This window comes from Uloborus diversus, chromosome 2 (genome assembly GCF_026930045.1).
Source record: "Uloborus diversus isolate 005 chromosome 2, Udiv.v.3.1, whole genome shotgun sequence".
NCBI lineage: Eukaryota > Metazoa > Arthropoda > Arachnida > Araneae > Uloboridae > Uloborus > Uloborus diversus.
The window spans coordinates 198,765,982-198,770,562 of record NC_072732.1 but is presented as its reverse complement, the minus strand read 5'-3'; the positions used below and the strand labels follow the sequence as shown (position 1 = coordinate 198,770,562).

Genomic DNA, 4,581 nt, shown 5'->3' with positions numbered 1-4,581 from the left:
CTACAAGGCTAATAAATGGACTTTCTCATTTAGACTATGATTCCAGGCTTAGAAGGCTAAAAATGTACAGTCTTGAACAAAGAGACCGAGGGGATATGATTCAGTTGTTTAAATTTATTAAAATGAAAGATGTTACGGGGCTGAAGTTTAGCACTGAAAACAGGACAAGGGGTCATTGTTTTAAGCTACTTAAATCTCGGGCTAACATGGATATTAGGAAAAATTATTATTTTAGCAGGGTAGTGGAACCTTGGAACAGCTTACCGGATGAGGTGGTAATGAGCAAGAGAGTAGATAGTTTTAAGAGGGCCATTGATCTTCACTGGGGATTGTAAATTGACTAGGACCAGTCTAGCTGGGCCCAGAACCTGTTGCTGGTCGTCAATTTTGTATTTGTATTCATTTACAAATGTTTTAAAATCTGTTTTAATCAAAATTTATTTTTTAAACCAAGTTTTTGGTGCTGTGCATTTTGCAATTTTCGTTCCTAAATCTGTCTTAACCATCAGTAAAACTTGTCATTGATGACGAAACATAACTTCATATTTTGTTTTCAGGTGAGCAGTGATTCCGAGGACGAAAATGTCACAAAAAGAAGAAAGTTCTAAAGATTAGCAACTTTGAAATTTCGGAGTGTTTTCCAGATGGAGATCGTAACGTATATGGTGAAATTTGAAAGGTTGAAAGCCTACTGAAAACGAGTTGACAGAAACATCAAGTAAGATTTGTTTACTTTAAAAAACAAATGAACTTAAAGTATGGAAATGATCAAAAGCCATAAAAGGCGAAAGTTGGAGTGGTGTAGTAATTATACCTTGGGTGGATTTTCCTTGGAGGACCTGAATGAATGAAAAGCACTCTTTTAAAATAAAATTAAATAGTAACTTGAAATTGGGGAAAAAAAAGTAAAGAAATAAAACCAGAACCGTTACAAACCCTTCAGAAAGAAATAATAGTTATAACATCGGAAAAATATTTCTTAAATTTTAGGTACCAAAACCTAAAAATGTATCTGAAAAAATCAAATTTCAAACTTCTAGGGTTGTCTATGTTCATTCTTTGAGCCACATACTGTTACTGATAGCTGGTTCTTGCGAAAGAAGCTCATAATCCGCATGATGCCGTCATTTCTTTTTAGCTCCAATCGGGTACAGTTGGAAAAATATTGAAAAACGAGATTGGTAAACAAAGATTCTCGTTAATTCTGTATGTGGAATAATGTATCTATCACAGCAGTGCACTTAGAAAAATAAAAGTATCATTTGTGGCAAATTACAAACTGTGCTGTTAATTCAAGAAAACTTCCAGTACAAATTAGAAGCATTTCTGGAAATACATCTTTTCTAGCATTGACTCTTAAAGTAATATATTATCCAAAATTTAAGATTTTAAGTGTTTTTCACACTTTTAAATGCTACCTCAGTTCAACTTTTTCATAAAAATTTGAAACTCTAAATAACTAAAAGAGGGGGGAAAAGTACACTTGCTTGAGCACTATTATTGCATTAGTAAAATTCCTTTTTCATAAAAACGTTTATGCTTACTTCAAAATCTAGAATGATTATTTACATGTATTTCGTTCCTATAATAAAACAGTTAAGTTATGCGTTTGTGGTAAGATACATTGTATTGTTTTTAAATAAATTTTAAACAAACTAAAAAAAAGTTCACTTCAAAATAGTTTTTTTTTAAAGACAACTTTTCAGTTTTTTCTCGGGGAAAATTAGACTAATAAGCTTGAAATTAAACTGATAATAATTGATTTATTTATAAATAAGCTTACTTCGACCAACCGGAAAAACATTCATAACCATTTAAATGTCAACTTTTTATTAGAAGTATATTTTTCGCTCAAAATATGATGAAATACTTATATTTTTTTGAAGGAAAGCAGAAGCTTTATTGGACTGCAATCAAGTATTTAAACCTTACTATTTTAAGCCCTTCCTTGAATAAGTTCATCAAATATTTAGCTGCTATAATTATAAAGGCATACGTTTTTTTTAACTTAATGTGTTGATGATCACCACTAAAACTAACCCACGAGATAAATCCATACATTTGGTCCTAAAACTAACTTATTTCACTTTCTAAGCCAATAATTTGAAAGTAGCTGAGATTTTTTTCCTGCACAAACGTGATTTTAATTTAATATTTTATTGACGTTTCTCATTAGAAATGATGAAAATGTAGACAAAATTTGAGGCAATAAAGCAAGTCCCTATCACTAAAATTAATTTAACCCTACTTCAGTTAAAGAAAACCTTCTATTATTTACAAATATAAATTAGTAGATACATTTATATCGTTAACGAGTAACTACTAAGGAGTAAAAAAACTGAAAGAGGTTGTTTGCTTATTCATACTATTGGCTTAAAAAGCATTAAATTAGTTTTGCCCAGAACAAAATTTTGAAATATTTTTAACGAATGCCAGAATATGTTGTTATATTTATTGAAGCTATCATATACATATACTTATATATATATATATAATATAGAAAATTAAGTTGGTAATTTAGGTGTAGTACAACAATTATGCAATGTTTTATGTGTTCAAGTCCCTATAAAACGAGGTTTCAAGTAAAAGATTTTATAACAGTACGTAGCAAAAATTTGCACAGAACTCCAAATCCGACTCTTAGTATGACTCTTGTTTAAAAATGTCTACATATTTATGTACCTATTTATTTCATATCAAATACTTGCCCATTGTTTTTTAAATAAAGTATGACTCTTGTATGAATATGTTTACATATTTATCTATTTATTCATTATACATCGCACTCGCCCATTGTTTTATGTTAATTATGACCCTTGTTTGAAGGTTTTTAAATTTTGATTTATGTATCTATTCATTTCACATCAAACTTACCCATCGTTTTTTATGTTAAGTATGGGTCTTATATGAATCTATTTACATATTTATGTATGTATCTGTATATTCATTTTACATCTAATACTTACCCATTGTTTTATTTGTTAAGTATATGACTCTTGTTTGAAAATTTCTACATATTTATGTATTTATTTATTCATTTCGCATCCAACACTTACCCATTGTTTTATATGCTAAGTATGACTCTTGTATGAAAATTTCTGCATGTTTATTTATCTATAAATTTCACATCAAACACTTACCCATTATTTTACATATTTGTATTGCTCTTGTAAGAAAATTTCTACATGTCTCTTTATGTTTCTATTTATCCATTTCACATCAAACATGTCTTAACCTTCTCGTAAACAAGTTATGAAAAGAAAAATAAAACAGTAAAGCAGTTAAATGAACATAAACTGATGCACCATCAAAGTGCTTTTTTTTAAATCAAAAGTTTTGATTTATTTCTTAAGGACCTCGAAGTCCAAATCAAAAGATTTCAATTTAAGAAAAATTGTTTAGTTAAAACAAATTTAAAAGTACGCACATAATGCATCAATTTAAAGGTATGTAGTTCAACTAATCAGGTAATTTTTTTTCTTTGATATGCAGCTTTCAAGTCTCTTATTGTTCACTAGTGGTACCCGCACGGCTTTGCCCGTAATAGAAAATTAAAAGGCCTTGGTTCGCCTGTATATTTACAAACAATGTATGGTGAATTTTCTCGCCAATTGGCTTGTGCCCATGTTACGGTTCCACGTAATGATAATTTCGTAATTCACTCGTCCATCTTATGATAATTTTGTTCTTAAAATTGGAGTAGAAAAAGAACCACATCGAATTTTCAAAAAATCGCTTCGAGGTGCACACCCCATGCTACAAACTAATTTTGTGTCAAATTTCACGAAAATCGGCCGAACGGTCTAGGCGCTATGCGCGTCACAGAGCTCCTGACAGGCAGAGGGACTTTCAGATTTATTAGGTATAGATTGCTCTTCAAAACAGTGCTCTTCAAAACAAAGCACTACTGGCTGAAAAAACACGAAATTCAGATAGATGGGGTAGCAATGATCCCGGATAAGACATTTCGAATGATCATATGAGTCATATTTGTATTTTAGTTCTAGGCACAGAGGTTGTTGAGGTTCTAGGTTGTTTCTAAACCTTATTTTTAATAGTTTTACTTTTCTTTTTACAGGTGCAGCACAAACAACTGCAAGCCAGAATATGCTCAATGACTGTGAACAGTTCATAAAAAGCTGGCTGAGATTTGTCCCAGATAGAAATGGGAGCAGGAAAAAATAAATTGATAATGTTTTGTTTTTGTTATATTTTATAGGTTTTTTTTGTTTTTTATATCAATTGTAAATAAAAGTATTTCTAATTATATTTCTTGTTTTATTATGCATATAACGTGACTAAATACAGATCACTTTTATCTCTACATTTTTTATGGTTAAATTAGTTACTTTGTACATAAAAATGAATTATATTGAAAAAAAATTTTTTTTTGGCCCTAACGTTTTTGTTTGGGTTTCACTGCTTTTCAGAACATCAATGAAAGCACTAACTGCCCAGTTAATATAGTATTCTGTTAATTTAAAAGTTATACTTCCTAATAAGTCAACAGTTTAAATTCTGAGGGGGTTATGAGTACAGCAAGAGTTATGCAACGAAATAAATCATTTTTCCTTTGATAAA

General features: G+C 30.1%; 1 long non-coding RNA gene across 1 annotated transcript; it reads left to right on the top strand.

Moving 5' to 3' along the window:
• Positions 1–295: 295 nt before the first annotated feature.
• LOC129235315 (uncharacterized) lies at positions 296–4,182 on the top strand. Its single transcript, XR_008581582.1, has 3 exons — positions 296–377; positions 558–718; positions 4,079–4,182. It is a non-coding gene; the product is annotated as an uncharacterized LOC129235315 (long non-coding RNA).
• The last annotated feature ends 399 nt before the right edge of the window (positions 4,183–4,581 follow it).